General features: G+C 31.5%; 1 long non-coding RNA gene across 3 annotated transcripts in view; it reads left to right on the top strand.

The window, feature by feature from the left end:
* The window catches only part of LOC142324824 (uncharacterized), a 56901-nt gene that overhangs the window by 8320 nt on the left and 30113 nt on the right, over positions 1 to 18468 (top strand). For all 3 annotated transcript variants that reach the window (XR_012756407.1, XR_012756406.1, XR_012756405.1), the window contains exons 2-3: positions 5299 to 5990; positions 14258 to 14949. This is a non-coding gene — a long non-coding RNA (uncharacterized LOC142324824). The remainder of the gene's footprint in view (positions 1 to 5298; positions 5991 to 14257; positions 14950 to 18468) is intronic.

Here is an 18468-nt window from a genome sequence, read left to right as displayed (position 1 = left end):
TATAGAGGCTCTTATACAGCAGCTGAAGAACATGGAATAAATTGAAAAAACCATAAGGAATTTTAAGTCAAGTGTCTATCCTTTTATTTTGGATTCTGCAAACAAGTTTTGAAGAGGGTGGATTTTTTCAATCCCCTTTTAAGAAATATGTCTGTGCTGATTCCAGAAAATTGCAAAAGAAGTGTTAGTATCATGCTATTAACTGTACATTTCCCTAATGTAATTGCAAAAAGTGTTATGATGTAGGCGGGGAATGAGAGTTAGCCAAGTCCACAGAGTTATTGAAAAGGAATCAAGAATTTATGAAATTTTGGAACACTACTTTTGAAATGAAAAATACTGTTGGTGATACATCATCTCAAAGTTTACAAAATTTTTTAAGGCAATTTTTTTAATGATCTGCTTACCACATTCCTATTCTGCTGCAGCAGGAGGTATCTTTTCTGCTGTTGCTGTTAACAAGACCAAATTGTGAAACAAAACTCCAATCCTCTACAATATGGGCTCCTAATAAAGGAGAAACTGAAACATTCGTCAGCCCAAAATTCACACATTTCAAAACTAATTATTGTCCTTGTAAAGTCTTATAAGGATTAAGAAAAGGCTAAAATGTGTGTATTTTACACGAACGCATATTAGAATAAAATAATCTAATCTAAATAAAATAATCATTATTATTTTTATCCTTGCAATAATAATTTTTGATGTTTATTTTTCTACTGAACTAAATTAATTATGAACTTGTTTTTTAGTTTTGGTGGTACTACATTATTCCATGTAAGTTATTGATAAATACAACTGTAGGGATAATTATACTGTAGGATTGCAAAAGATACAAAAGTAATTTTTTTCATAGCGTGAACTATAAACCAGCGTCCTGGAAAGCAGTTACGATAGGAAAACATTAATCAACTTTATTTCTTATAGGCCTATTCAAAAAATAAACTAAGAATTCTAAATAACTGTTATAAATTTAGTAAATTACTGACCTAGCTAGTTTTTAAATGTTGAAAGTAACAAACATTATACACGATGTACTTACTCTGACTTCGTAAATCAGGTGAAACTACAGAAAAACATTACTACAATCACAGTTAAAAAGACCAGTGGTGAACGCGTCTTTGTAAATCAGCTGATTTCGAAGTCGAGAGTTCTAACATTCAAATTCTATTAAAGGCAGTTACTTTTATACGGACTTGAACACTAGATCGTGGATACCGGTGGTTGGTGGTTGGGTTTCAATTAACCACACATCTCAGAAATGGTCGACCTGAGGGAACATGATCATGAAGTGTTTTCTATAGACAAAAGGAGTTCCGCTGAAATTCATATGCTGTTCATTTCATATAATATTAATACTTTAAAAATAAAGAAATTATGAAGGCATAATTGAAATTAAATTAAGCATGATTTTAATGAAAAATTCAGTAATGGCTCCCCAAGCATTAAGAAGTTGGGTAAATATCTACTTCTGTTCATAATTTTAAATGTGTTCATGAGGTAATTTTGCAGGATAGAGAAGATAATGGTGATAAAATTACTGTTAACCAAAGTTTCAGCTATATAAAACTTATCTGCATAAAAAAAACCACTCGCAACAGACTTTGCAAAATCTATTTGCAATAGAATTAGCTATAATAAAGTCTCTATCTATAATGAAATCCACTGACTAACTGGCAGTGTAGAGTTGAGAGTTGATTAATTAATAATAACACTGATCAATATGATTTGTGTCACACGAGTACCAATAGGTGTATTTAATGCAGTTTTTTATATTTTTCAAATATGTATTCAGAATTTCTCCATCACCCACAGTTTTTTTATTATTTTAATTCTTTTAAATATTTTAAAACGTTTTTTCATCCATTTGTCCACTGTAAAGTAGAAGCTATTAGAGCATTGTAATTATGATGGGACCAAATGAGCTAACGCAAAGGGTAGTGTTGCTACTGTTGTGCAGGTTCAGATGTGTATAGACATGTACAATGTGACCTAGTGTTGCACACTCATCAGAACGATGCCAGTTGTAAGGTATTAGTGAACCAGTAAACACGTCATTGTAACTGCTTTGTGTGTCTGAATTATTGTATATTGCATATTTATAACTTTATTTCTTTTAATTAGTCTTTAGTTACAAAATGCCTAGAGTTTGTTCAAATCATTCTAACAATTTTTCTTATGTACGTGGTGAAGTGATGCTCAAGTCCCAAAGGTGAAACCTTACTCCTTTAGTAAAAAATGTTATGAATTTTATTTTGGGTGTAAAGTCAGGGACCAAACAAGGACCTGGGCCCCACATATCTGTTTTTTGTCATGTTCTAGGCTTCTCACTGCATGGAAAAATGGCACACGCCACACACCATTTTCTATCTCTGTGATTTGGAGGGAACCCAAAGATCACTCTTCTGACTGTTATTTCTGCTTAACAAACATTAAAAAGGTTACTCAAAATTAACACATACAGTGGTGTACCCTAACTTGCAATCTGTAATGAGACCAGTTCCACACTGTGAAGAGCTGCCCATACCAAGAGCTGCCTCCAGAACGTGTGACAATAAATAAAGAGAGCTCAGAGTCTAATGGAAGCAAGGAAGAAAAAGAAACAGATTCTGTTAACACAACTTTTGAACAAAGGACAGTTTATCTGAGCCTCATTTACTGACTCAAGAAAATCTTAATCTCATACAAGATTTAAATTTATCCAAAAAACAGTCTGAAATGCTTGCTTCCCGGCTAAAAGGATGGAATCTTCTTCAAAAGAGTACAAAGATATGTATGTATTGTAATCATCATTTTGAATTTAAAGACTGTTTTTTGAAGAAAATGGCTTCGTGTTTTGTAACGACATTTCTTCTCTTATGGAGACACTTTGTAATGAAGATAAACCAACAGAATGGCACTTGTTCATTGATTCCTCGAAAGTTAGTTTAAAAGCTGTGCTTCTGCATAATGGCAATAAATTCCTATCAGTACCTGTGGCTCACTCTGCTAGTATAAAATAAACATATAAAACTTTTAATTTATATTGGAAAAGCCAATGTGCAATGTATGAATGGAATATTTGTAGTGATATGAAGGTAATTGCACTTATTCTTGGTATGCAGCTTTGTTAAACAAAGTACTGTTGTTTTTTGTGTGATTGGGATAGTAGGGACAGAAAAAACCATTTCATTAGAAAAGAATGGTCTAAATGTGTATCGCTCAATGCTGAACAGAAAAATGTTAAACATGACCCATTGTGTAATCCTAAAAATGTGTATCTACTTCTGTTATACATCAAATTAGGATTAATGAAGAATTTTGTCAAGGCCATGGACAACACTACTGGTTTCATATGCTTAAAACAGAAGTTTCCTAAAATTAGTGATGTAAAAATTAAAGAAGGAATATTTGTGAGTCCACATATACGATCACTAATACATGATGAAAAGTTTGAGGAACTATTTATTGAATCCACTGGAGAAACCAGCTTGGCAAGCATTCAAAAATTTTACTCAGAGTTTTTGGGGAAATTGAAAGGCGGAAAATTATCGTGATATTGTCAACAATTTTATAACATCTATAAAAATTTGGGTTGTAATATGTCCTTAAAAGTACACTTCCTGCACTTGCACCTAGATTTCTTCATGGAAAATCTTGGTACAGTTAGTAATTAGTATGGGGAGCACTTTCATTAGGAAATTTCAGTTATGGAAAAGTATTTGCCCTGAAGTATCAGGTCAAATGGAATCCTAATATGCTAGCCGATAATTGTTGGACTATCAAGAGGGTTGCTCCACAGGCAAAATATAGCAGAAAATCGTAACTTCTTACTTTGAGTGAGTCAGATGTTTGAATATTGTGTAGTTAAGAATGTAGAAAGTATTAAAATGTTTGAAATTATAAATACCTGCTCTCGGAAACCTTGCATGATGAGGAAAAACCGATATCATATTTGATTTCAGAAGAAAGAATAATATCAAAATCACACATTTTTCTTCCAGAGACAAAAAAAAATTATTTTTTGTTCCCCAGCGAAACTGAAACATTTTTTAAATGTTCTATTCAATCATATTCATTATGATAAAGTAAAACACTAAAACTATATTACATGCAGAACCTTTGAAAAATTTCAGCATTTAAATCCCTCCTATCCACACAAAACATTTCCTTGCAAAGAAAAATGAATTAAAATGAACTGACAAAACAAAAGTAACAGAGATCTATTATTACTTGTACTAAATAGATCATATAAGCTGACAGTACTCATTTGGTTTAAGCAAGCAGTAATAGCACCATAAAGAAAGAATAATTCTTATATAGCAAATAATTTCTGACATGATATCATGTTATAAAAATTTTGTATTATTATCAAGTATCCTTGAAATATTACACTTACAATTACATATAAAACAGATAGATAAATTTGTTGTTTTTTCATTCACTAACAGATATTGCAATACAGACAGCAGATTGATTTTTTCCAACTCCTGACCAATGAACATTAGTATGCATTGTAGCTGAATAATGGATTAGGATTCTGTCATAAATAAGGTTTAATATTATGTAACACTAACAGACTTAATTCTAATTTAGCCTATCCAGTGCTAAAATCAGCTGCTATAAGAAGCCTAGATAAAAATTATTAGAAAGGAACCATGGCTACAGTACTCCCCCTCATAAGCAGGCATAACTTGACTGATGTAATGATGTAATGACTGATGTAGTAGCTGACAAGATTTAAATTATAACATTAAACATATGGAGCATAGTCAACCTTCTTAACAAAGGACCAGCAGTTTTCTTCTTACCACAGACCCATTAAAATTTGTAATAGATCTGAAAAATATTCAATTCTTCAATCAGAATAAGGAATCCAGTTATTCTATCCTTTACATTTAATAATATTACTATCGATATCAACTTATATTAATTAATATAACTATCAGTCTTCACAACCTCTCTCTAAAACTATATATAAAATAAAATAAACTAAAATGGTAAATTTCAACATATGAATCAAATTTAAAAATTAATTTTCAGTGCATTACTCATTAAAAACATTAAATAAGTTTAATCAAATAAACAACATTCAGTCCAAAATATGTCATACTGCTTCTTGAAATAGAGCTGATAAACTGTAAAAAAAGAATAATATTTTTAAGATATATACATATTAAATTGTACAGAGTGAGCAACATAAAACCGAACGCATAGTGAAACCACTACCCAACATTATTTATGAAAGACTCTCACACAACTAGTATGACTAGTGGATGTACATATATGTTACTACTAATTGTTGTTTCTGTTTGTCAGGTGGTTACATGTCAGTGTAGTATACATTTTGTTGCGGTGCAGTATTGTGAGTGCAGTTGTGTTTGTGTAAAACACCTTATTCAATCCAGGAGAGGATAGCTACAGTTGAGGCCTACATTCGTTCTGGGTTGTATGAAGAATCACATCAAGTACATGTAGAAAAATTTCCAAATGCCTGAATTCCAGCGAAGAATAGCATACATGATTTAGTTAAATAATGGTGTACAACAGGTTCAGTTTCAAATGCAAAACGAAATGGGCAACTTTCATTAGGACTCCACAGGCCATTGCTGATATTGAAAAGAGAATTACTGCCAGGCCAAAAAAAACTCTACACAATTTATCCCAACAACCTGGTGTTAAATACACATCTTGTCATATTCTTCATGAATTAAGATTCAAACCATATCGTGTTACAACTGTGCTTCAACTGAAGGAGACAGACAACAAGCTGTCAGCAGAGGACGGTAGCTTCTATGTTCCCCAGAGTGGTCTACTTGTGATTTTTGCATCTAATCTAAGGAAGTTTATGCATCTAATCCCTCACAATATTAATGAACTGAAGGTGAACATTAATGAGAAATCAATGCAATTGACAACATTTTGTGTGACGACTTTCAATATGATCAGTTGAGGACAAAAGTGCATCGATGTCCAGGGTGGTCATTTTGAACATCTTTTGTAACAATAAGGTAAATAAATGCAACATTTAAATTATATTTTATGTTTTTCTTATTTAATTTATGCGTATCAATCATAAAATTTCATTCCAACATAACCTACTGATTCTGCAGCGATTATGTTATGGGTTCAGTTTTATGTTGCTCACTCTGTATTATTCAAAGTAAAAGTTACAAATATAAATTTATTTAAAGACTAGTGGTTAAATAATACAGCTTTGTTTAGTTGCCATAAATATTGTTTTTTTTTTTTTTTAAGAGCCACTTTATGAAAATGTTCTCTTTTCCCCTAGGATGTTTCAGTCTAGTATTACAGTGACGTTATAGTAACATTCGTTCTATCACATCTTTCAAAACATGCCAATAATTCATTTTTATCTAAATAACTAATAGAATTTTTTATTTGCTTATTTAAGAAGCACAGAAATAAAAAAAAAAATCCAATAATAAATATTTTTTCACCTCAGCATGTTAATTCAAATATATGAAAAAATGTTTATTTTTATAAAATGATAATAAAAATACTGTCTTTTGCACAGAATAAACATTTCAGTTACGGGAGCTTCAATAAATCGCAAACTTGTCAGAGAACATGACGTTCTTTTTAATATTTGCTCTCAGAAAGCATTCAGTCAATAACTAACATGCATAAACACATTGATCAAGGCCATTGCCCCTCAATTCATTAACTGTAACTGGATGAAAACATTTAACTTTTAAGTCCTTCTGCATACAGTCTCGCACTGTCCATCTTGTAATGCTTAATTCTCCAGAACGTCTGGGCATTGATTTCATCGGAGATTGTTGAATCGATGTGGGGTTGCTTATTGTTCACAAGTTGAACATATTGCAATGTACACTTTACAAATATAAAAAAGTTTTGTATAGTACTATATTTTTCAATATTATTATTTTTCTTTCTCATTGATTTTATTAAAATCTTATTTAAAAAGTAAAAGCTATGTGTGAAATTTAATATTGTTATAACAATATTTGTTATAATATTATTATATTTAGAAAGTATATGCAGAAATTATCTCGTTAAAATGAATTTTAGAAGTACAAACTAACCTCCACTTCAGCTACCATGTAATCAAGATATCACATCTATTTGAATTCTGATTAAAGTTAGAAAATCATTATTGATAGAAATGTAAATATTACATAATTTATTACATCTAGAGGTCTTCACAGATAAAATAGTTTTGGTATGCATATGTGTTTGCTGGAACAAAAAGATCACTTCTCCCTCTCTTTTACTTAAGTAACTTTCAAAGCAGAAGGAAAGTGATAAAAATATAGTTATTTGACCTCTTGGCCTCTAACTTTATGAAGTAATTTAGTTAAATATGACAAAAAACAAAAAATGCTTTTGCTGTTTCCATCCTGGGCAAAATTACTATAAACCAATGAGTTGTGGGTGGAATGAGCACGTGCTGCCTGGAAGTAACTTTTACTGCCCCTCTTACCACTTTCTTTATTGGTAGATTGCCCATACTTACTATTTATCTCTTTTCCCATTCACTTGATGATGAGTTATGTGAATGCCAGTCAGATGCTCTACCTCTACCTGTGGTCACTGAGACCTTGACAGCCAGTGCAAAGACCTTTAATTAGCAAATGTATTACCTTTCAGCTTGACTAACATGTAAATTTTAATCATCATTGTGTGAATGCCCTGCCAGAGAAATCAGTGTACTTAAAATGTTTCATGATCACGATCACAAACTCAGTTCATTTTGTTCTGTGTTTGGGTTGCATATGTAGTGTGATGGACTACTACTATACTTCTATAGTATTAATAATTATTTTTAGTGGTAAGTGTTGTATTGTGTAAGTCTAAAAAATTCATATACAGTATAATTATCAGGATGAAAAAACACAGAAAAAACTATACAGTTAGTGATGATAAAAAACAAATGCCGTACTATAAATACTGTAATATTGAAATTAACAGTAGCAAGAGCCTTATGCATATACTTGCAAATACCCCTTAGTATAAAGCAAATGTAGAATATACAAATCACCATCTTTAGTGTAGCCACCAGTCTATTAACAGCATCTTTTCCTCATTACATAATAAAGTTACTGAAGCAAAATTGCAGAGAATAATCTTCCTTTAGAATTAATGGGTACATTACCATCATTAATATAATTAAAGCAATCGCTCCTGATAGTGCAATAATTAAAATATTAAATGTGGTTGCACTGATACTTTATATTTAATAAATAATGCTTTAGCGGTTGATGCTAGAGATATCTTATCAGAAAACTCTTTCTCTTTGATTGCTGATAAATCAGTAAACATTTCTTTTACAAAATCATTAGCTGTTGCTATGAGTCAAAAATGAAGACTCATTCTTAAGCATCACTGACAAGTCAGTAGTTCATCTTTGTTCAAAAGATTGAAGAATTAGAAGTACCACTTACAAACTTGTTAGGATTTACCACTCCACAGAGAATAATGCCTCTATAATGATGGGGCAGCAAACAGGAATAAGCTTAAAGAGTTGAATGAACATTTATATATATATCTAGATGCATTTGGCACAGCGTTAGTGTGTAGACTTCACAAGCTTGTACTGCAAATACCTTCCACATGCTGTTGAAGAGCTCTATAGTGACATATCCAATTTTATTCTAAAGAAACCAGAAAGATTAGAAGAATTTAAGGTGATTCAACATTAAAGCTCATAACTTAAATTAGGTGAAATATGATGGTTGTTTATAAATTATGTAGTTCAAAGGATTGTAGAACAGTGGAATGTTTTACTGTCTTATTTTAATTTTTGTGTTGAAGATGGAATAGAGCAAGCCCAGTCAATTTTAAATTCTCTTCAAGACCCTGTCATAAAGGTGTATTTTTTTATTTGTGGCCATTTTCCTACCACTTGTAACACACCTAAACTTAAAGTGTATCAGGAGACTTCATATAGGTTTCATCAGTTGCTCTTAAATCTTGCAGACAATAGAGATTCTTATACTGCCTATAGAGGCTCTTATACAGCAGCTGAAGAACATGGAATAAATTGAAAAAACCATAAGGAATTTTAAGTCAAGTGTCTATCCTTTTATTTTGGATTCTGCAAACAAGTTTTGAAGAGGGTGGATTTTTTCAATCCCCTTTTAAGAAATATGTCTGTGCTGATTCCAGAAAATTGCAAAAGAAGTGTTAGTATCATGCTATTAACTGTACATTTCCCTAATGTAATTGCAAAAAGTGTTATGATGTAGGCGGGGAATGAGAGTTAGCCAAGTCCACAGAGTTATTGAAAAGGAATCAAGAATTTATGAAATTTTGGAACACTACTTTTGAAATGAAAAATACTGTTGGTGATACATCATCTCAAATTTTACAAAATTTTTTAAGGCAATGATCTGCTTACCACATTCCTATTCTGCTGCAGCAGGAGGTATCTTTTCTGCTGTTGCTGTTAACAAGACCAAATTGTGAAACAAAACTCCAATCCTCTACAATATGGGCTCCTAATAAAGGAGAAACTGAAACATTCGTCAGCCCAAAATTCACACATTTCAAAACTAATTATTGTCCTTGTAAAGTCTTATAAGGATTAAGAAAAGGCTAAAATGTGTGTATTTTACACGAACGCATATTAGAATAAAATAATCTAATCTAAATAAAATAATCATTATTATTTTTATCCTTGCAATAATAATTTTTGATGTTTATTTTTCTACTGAACTAACTTAATTATGAACTTGTTTTTTAGTTTTGGTGGTACTACATTATTCCATGTAAGTTATTGATAAATACTACTGTAGGGATAATTATACTGTAGGATTGCAAAAGATACAAAAGTAATTTTTTTCATAGCGTGAACTATAAACCAGCGTCCTGAAAAGCAGTTACGATAAGAAAACATTAATCAACTTTATTTCTTATAGGCCTATTCAAAAAATAAACTAAGAATTCTAAATAACTGTTATAAATTTAGTAAATTACTGACCTAGCTAGTTTTTAAATGTTGAAAGTAACAAACATTATACACGATGTACTTACTCTGACTTCGTAAATCAGGTGAAACTACAGAAAAAACATTACTACAATCACAGTTAAAAAGACTAGTGGTGAACGCGTCTTTGTAAATCAGCTGATTTCGAAGTCGAGAGTTCTAACATTCAAATTCTATTAAAGGCAGTTACTTTTATACGGACTTGAACACTAGATCGTGGATACCGGTGGTTGGTGGTTGGGTTTCAATTAACCACACATCTCAGAAATGGTCGACCTGAGGGAACATGATCATGAAGTGTTTTCTATAGACAAAAGGAGTTCCGCTGAAATTCATATGCTGTTCATTTCATATAATATTAATACTTTAAAAATAAAGAAATTATGAAGGCATAATTGAAATTAAATTAAGCATGATTTTAATGAAAAATTCAGTAATGGCTCCCCAAGCATTAAGAAGTTGGGTAAATATCTACTTCTGTTCATAATTTTAAATGTGTTCATGAGGTAATTTTGCAGGATAGAGAAGATAATGGTGATAAAATTACTGTTAACCAAAGTTTCAGCTATATAAAACTTATCTGCATAAAAAAAACCACTCGCAACAGACTTTGCAAAATCTATTTGCAATAGAATTAGCTATAATAAAGTCTCTATCTATAATGAAATCCACTGACTAACTGGCAGTGTAGAGTTGAGAGTTGATTAATTAATAATAACACTGATCAATATGATTTGTGTCACACGAGTACCAATAGGTGTATTTAATGCAGTTTTTTATATTTTTCAAATATGTATTCAGAATTTCTCCATCACCCACAGTTTTTTTATTATTTTAATTCTTTTAAATATTTTAAAACGTTTTTTCATCCATTTGTCCACTGTAAAGTAGAAGCTATTAGAGCATTGTAATTATGATGGGACCAAATGAGCTAACGCAAAGGGTAGTGTTGCTACTGTTGTGCAGGTTCAGATGTGTATAGACATGTACAATGTGACCTAGTGTTGCACACTCATCAGAACGATGCCAGTTGTAAGGTATTAGTGAACCAGTAAACACGTCATTGTAACTGCTTTGTGTGTCTGAATTATTGTATATTGCATATTTATAACTTTATTTCTTTTAATTAGTCTTTAGTTACAAAATGCCTAGAGTTTGTTCAAATCATTCTAACAATTTTTCTTATGTACGTGGTGAAGTGATGCTCAAGTCCCAAAGGTGAAACCTTACTCCTTTAGTAAAAAATGTTATGAATTTTATTTTGGGTGTAAAGTCAGGGACCAAACAAGGACCTGGGCCCCACATATCTGTTTTTTGTCATGTTCTAGGCTTCTCACTGCATGGAAAAATGGCACACGCCACACACCATTTTCTATCTCTGTGATTTGGAGGGAACCCAAAGATCACTCTTCTGACTGTTATTTCTGCTTAACAAACATTAAAAAGGTTACTCAAAATTAACACATACAGTGGTGTACCCTAACTTGCAATCTGTAATGAGACCAGTTCCACACTGTGAAGAGCTGCCCATACCAAGAGCTGCCTCCAGAACGTGTGACAATAAATAAAGAGAGCTCAGAGTCTAATGGAAGCAAGGAAGAAAAAGAAACAGATTCTGTTAACACAACTTTTGAACAAAGGACAGTTTATCTGAGCCTCATTTACTGACTCAAGAAAATCTTAATCTCATACAAGATTTAAATTTATCCAAAAAACAGTCTGAAATGCTTGCTTCCCGGCTAAAAGGATGGAATCTTCTTCAAAAGAGTACAAAGATATGTATGTATTGTAATCATCATTTTGAATTTAAAGACTGTTTTTTGAAGAAAATGGCTTCGTGTTTTGTAACGACATTTCTTCTCTTATGGAGACACTTTGTAATGAAGATAAACCAACAGAATGGCACTTGTTCATTGATTCCTCGAAAGTTAGTTTAAAAGCTGTGCTTCTGCATAATGGCAATAAATTCCTATCAGTACCTGTGGCTCACTCTGCTAGTATAAAATAAACATATAAAACTTTTAATTTATATTGGAAAAGCCAATGTGCAATGTATGAATGGAATATTTGTAGTGATATGAAGGTAATTGCACTTATTCTTGGTATGCAGCTTTGTTAAACAAAGTACTGTTGTTTTTTGTGTGATTGGGATAGTAGGGACAGAAAAAACCATTTCATTAGAAAAGAATGGTCTAAATGTGTATCGCTCAATGCTGAACAGAAAAATGTTAAACATGACCCATTGTGTAATCCTAAAAATGTGTATCTACTTCTGTTATACATCAAATTAGGATTAATGAAGAATTTTGTCAAGGCCATGGACAACACTACTGGTTTCATATGCTTAAAACAGAAGTTTCCTAAAATTAGTGATGTAAAAATTAAAGAAGGAATATTTGTGAGTCCACATATACGATCACTAATACATGATGAAAAGTTTGAGGAACTATTTATTGAATCCACTGGAGAAACCAGCTTGGCAAGCATTCAAAAATTTTACTCAGAGTTTTTGGGGAAATTGAAAGGCGGAAAATTATCGTGATATTGTCAACAATTTTATAACATCTATAAAAATTTGGGTTGTAATATGTCCTTAAAAGTACACTTCCTGCACTTGCACCTAGATTTCTTCATGGAAAATCTTGGTACAGTTAGTAATTAGTATGGGGAGCACTTTCATTAGGAAATTTCAGTTATGGAAAAGTATTTGCCCTGAAGTATCAGGTCAAATGGAATCCTAATATGCTAGCCGATAATTGTTGGACTATCAAGAGGGTTGCTCCACAGGCAAAATATAGCAGAAAATCGTAACTTCTTACTTTGAGTGAGTCAGATGTTTGAATATTGTGTAGTTAAGAATGTAGAAAGTATTAAAATGTTTGAAATTATAAATACCTGCTCTCGGAAACCTTGCATGATGAGGAAAAACCGATATCATATTTGATTTCAGAAGAAAGAATAATATCAAAATCACACATTTTTCTTCCAGAGACAAAAAAAAAATTATTTTTTGTTCCCCAGCGAAACTGAAACATTTTTTAAATGTTCTATTCAATCATATTCATTATGATAAAGTAAAACACTAAAACTATATTACATGCAGAACCTTTGAAAAATTTCAGCATTTAAATCCCTCCTATCCACACAAAACATTTCCTTGCAAAGAAAAATGAATTAAAATGAACTGACAAAACAAAAGTAACAGAGATCTATTATTACTTGTACTAAATAGATCATATAAGCTGACAGTACTCATTTGGTTTAAGCAAGCAGTAATAGCACCATAAAGAAAGAATAATTCTTATATAGCAAATAATTTCTGACATGATATCATGTTATAAAAATTTTGTATTATTATCAAGTATCCTTGAAATATTACACTTACAATTACATATAAAACAGATAGATAAATTTGTTGTTTTTTCATTCACTAACAGATATTGCAATACAGACAGCAGATTGATTTTTTCCAACTCCTGACCAATGAACATTAGTATGCATTGTAGCTGAATAATGGATTAGGATTCTGTCATAAATAAGGTTTAATATTATGTAACACTAACAGACTTAATTCTAATTTAGCCTATCCAGTGCTAAAATCAGCTGCTATAAGAAGCCTAGATAAAAATTATTAGAAAGGAACCATGGCTACAGTACTCCCCCTCATAAGCAGGCATAACTTGACTGATGTAATGATGTAATGACTGATGTAGTAGCTGACAAGATTTAAATTATAACATTAAACATATGGAGCATAGTCAACCTTCTTAACAAAGGACCAGCAGTTTTCTTCTTACCACAGACCCATTAAAATTTGTAATAGATCTGAAAAATATTCAATTCTTCAATCAGAATAAGGAATCCAGTTATTCTATCCTTTACATTTAATAATATTACTATCGATATCAACTTATATTAATTAATATAACTATCAGTCTTCACAACCTCTCTCTAAAACTATATATAAAATAAAATAAACTAAAATGGTAAATTTCAACATATGAATCAAATTTAAAAATTAATTTTCAGTGCATTACTCATTAAAAACATTAAATAAGTTTAATCAAATAAACAACATTCAGTCCAAAATATGTTATACTGCTTCTTGAAATAGAGCTGATAAACTGTAAAAAAAGAATAATATTTTTAAGATATATACATATTAAATTGTACAGAGTGAGCAACATAAAACCGAACGCATAGTGAAACCACTACCCAACATTATTTATGAAAGACTCTCACACAACTAGTATGACTAGTGGATGTACATATATGTTACTACTAATTGTTGTTTCTGTTTGTCAGGTGGTTACATGTCAGTGTAGTATACATTTTGTTGCGGTGCAGTATTGTGAGTGCAGTTGTGTTTGTGTAAAACACCTTATTCAATCCAGGAGAGGATAGCTACAGTTGAGGCCTACATTCGTTCTGGGTTGTATGAAGAATCACATCAAGTACATGTAGAAAAATTTCCAAATGCCTGAATTCCAGCGAAGAATAGCATACATGATTTAGTTAAATAATGGTGTACAACAGGTTCAGTTTCAAATGCAGAACGAAATGGGCAACTTTCATTAGGACTCCACAGGCCATTGCTGATATTGAAAAGAGAATTACTGCCAGGCCAAAAAAAACTCTACACAATTTATCCCAACAACCTGGTGTTAAATACACATCTTGTCATATTCTTCATGAATTAAGATTCAAACCATATCGTGTTACAACTGTGCTTCAACTGAAGGAGACAGACAACAAGCTGTCAGCAGAGGACGGTAGCTTCTATGTTCCCCAGAGTGGTCTACTTGTGATTTTTGCATCTAATCTAAGGAAGTTTATGCATCTAATCCCTCACAATATTAATGAACTGAAGGTGAACATTAATGAGAAATCAATGCAATTGACAACATTTTGTGTGACGACTTTCAATATGATCAGTTGAGGACAAAAGTGCATCGATGTCCAGGGTGGTCATTTTGAACATCTTTTGTAACAATAAGGTAAATAAATGCAACATTTAAATTATATTTTATGTTTTTCTTATTTAATTTATGCGTATCAATCATAAAATTTCATTCCAACATAACCTACTGATTCTGCAGCGATTATGTTATGGGTTCAGTTTTATGTTGCTCACTCTGTATTATTCAAAGTAAAAGTTACAAATATAAATTTATTTAAAGACTAGTGGTTAAATAATACAGCTTTGTTTAGTTGCCATAAATATTGTTTTTTTTTTTTTTTAAGAGCCACTTTATGAAAATGTTCTCTTTTCCCCTAGGATGTTTCAGTCTAGTATTACAGTGACGTTATAGTAACATTCGTTCTATCACGTCTCTCAAAACATGCCAATAATTCATTTTTATCTAAATAACTAATAGAATTTTTTATTTGCTTATTTAAGAAGCACAGAAATAAAAAAAAAAATCCAATAATAAATATTTTTTCACCTCAGCATGTTAATTCAAATATATGAAAAAATGTTTATTTTTATAAAATGATAATAAAAATACTGTCTTTTGCACAGAATAAACATTTCAGTTACGGGAGCTTCAATAAATCGCAAACTTGTCAGAGAACATGACGTTCTTTTTAATATTTGCTCTCAGAAAGCATTCAGTCAATAACTAACATGCATAAACACATTGATCAAGGCCATTGCCCCTCAATTCATTAACTGTAACTGGATGAAAACATTTAACTTTTAAGTCCTTCTGCATACAGTCTCGCACTGTCCATCTTGTAATGCTTAATTCTCCAGAACGTCTGGGCATTGATTTCATCGGAGATTGTTGAATCGATGTGGGGTTGCTTATTGTTCACAAGTTGAACATATTGCAATGTACACTTTACAAATATAAAAAAGTTTTGTATAGTACTATATTTTTCAATATTATTATTTTTCTTTCTCATTGATTTTATTAAAATCTTATTTAAAAAGTAAAAGCTATGTGTGAAATTTAATATTGTTATAACAATATTTGTTATAATATTATTATATTTAGAAAGTATATGCAGAAATTATCTCGTTAAAATGAATTTTAGAAGTACAAACTAACCTCCACTTCAGCTACCATGTAATCAAGATATCACATCTATTTGAATTCTGATTAAAGTTAGAAAATCATTATTGATAGAAATGTAAATATTACATAATTTATTACATCTAGAGGTCTTCACAGATAAAATAGTTTTGGTATGCATATGTGTTTGCTGGAACAAAAAGATCACTTCTCCCTCTCTTTTACTTAAGTAACTTTCAAAGCAGAAGGAAAGTGATAAAAATATAGTTATTTGACCTCTTGGCCTCTAACTTTATGAAGTAATTTAGTTAAATATGACAAAAAACAAAAAATGCTTTTGCTGTTTCCATCCTGGGCAAAATTACTATAAACCAATGAGTTGTGGGTGGAATGAGCACGTGCTGCCTGGAAGTAACTTTTACTGCCCCTCTTACCACTTTCTTTATTGGTAGATTGCCCATACTTACTATTTATCTCTTTTCCCATTCACTTGATGATGAGTTATGTGAATGCCAGTCAGATGCTCTACCTCTACCTGTGGTCACTGAGACCTTGACAGCCAGTGCAAAGACCTTTAATTAGCAAATGTATTACCTTTCAGCTTGACTAACATGTAAATTTTAATCATCATTGTGTGAATGCCCTGCCAGAGAAATCAGTGTACTTAAAATGTTTCATGATCACGATCACAAACTCAGTTCATTTTGTTCTGTGTTTGGGTTGCATATGTAGTGTGATGGACTACTACTATACTTCTATAGTATTAATAATTATTTTTAGTGGTAAGTGTTGTATTGTGTAAGTCTAAAAAATTCATATACAGTATAATTATCAGGATGAAAAAACACAGAAAAAACTATACAGTTAGTGATGATAAAAAACAAATGCCGTACTATAAATACTGTAATATTGAAATTAACAGTAGCAAGAGCCTTATGCATATACTTGCAAATACCCCTTAGTATAAAGCAAATGTAGAATATACAAATCACCATCTTTAGTGTAGCCACCAGTCTATTAACAGCATCTTTTCCTCATTACATAATAAAGTTACTGAAGCAAAATTGCAGAGAATAATCTTCCTTTAGAATTAATGGGTACATTACCATCATTAATATAATTAAAGCAATCGCTCCTGATAGTGCAATAATTAAAATATTAAATGTGGTTGCACTGATACTTTATATTTAATAAATAATGCTTTAGCGGTTGATGCTAGAGATATCTTATCAGAAAACTCTTTCTCTTTGATTGCTGATAAATCAGTAAACATTTCTTTTACAAAATCATTAGCTGTTGCTATGAGTCAAAAATGAAGACTCATTCTTAAGCATCACTGACAAGTCAGTAGTTCATTTTTGTTCAAAAGATTGAAGAATTAGAAGTACCACTTACAAACTTGTTAGGATTTACCACTCCACAGAGAATAATGCCTCTATAATGATGGGGCAGCAAACAGGAATAAGCTTAAAGAGTTGAATGAACATTTATATATATATCTAGATGCATTTGGCACAGCGTTAGTGTGTAGACTTCACAAGCTTGTACTGCAAATACCTTCCACATGCTGTTGAAGAGCTCTATAGTGACATATCCAATTTTATTCTAAAGAAACCAGAAAGATTAGAAGAATTTAAGGTGATTCAACATTAAAGCTCATAACTTAAATTAGGTGAAATATGATGGTTGTTTATAAATTATGTAGTTCAAAGGATTGTAGAACAGTGGAATGTTTTACTGTCTTATTTTAATTTTTGTGTTGAAGATGGAATAGAGCAAGCCCAGTCAATTTTAAATTCTCTTCAAGACCCTGTCATAAAGGTGTATTTTTTTATTTGTGGCCATTTTCCTACCACTTGTAACACACCTAAACTTAAAGTGTATCAGGAGACTTCATATAGGTTTCATCAGTTGCTCTTAAATCTTGCAGACAATAGAGATTCTTATACTGCCTATAGAGGCTCTTATACAGCAGCTGAAGAACATGGAATAAATTGAAAAAACCATAAGGAATTTTAAGTCAAGTGTCTATCCTTTTATTTTGGATTCTGCAAACAAGTTTTGAAGAGGGTGGATTTTTTCAATCCCCTTTTAAGAAATATGTCTGTGCTGATTCCAGAAAATTGCAAAAGAAGTGTTAGTATCATGCTATTAACTGTACATTTCCCTAATGTAATTGCAAAAAGTGTTATGATGTAGGCGGGGAATGAGAGTTAGCCAAGTCCACAGAGTTATTGAAAAGGAATCAAGAATTTATGAAATTTTGGAACACTACTTTTGAAATGAAAAATACTGTTGGTGATACATCATCTCAAATTTTACAAAATTTTTTAAGGCAATGATCTGCTTACCACATTCCTATTCTGCTGCAGCAGGAGGTATCTTTTCTGCTGTTGCTGTTAACAAGACCAAATTGTGAAACAAAACTCCAATCCTCTACAATATGGGCTCCTAATAAAGGAGAAACTGAAACATTCGTCAGCCCAAAATTCACAC

Source organism: Lycorma delicatula, chromosome 5 (genome assembly GCF_047948215.1).
Source record: "Lycorma delicatula isolate Av1 chromosome 5, ASM4794821v1, whole genome shotgun sequence".
NCBI lineage: Eukaryota > Metazoa > Arthropoda > Insecta > Hemiptera > Fulgoridae > Lycorma > Lycorma delicatula.
This window is presented reverse-complemented; position numbering and strand designations above follow the sequence as displayed.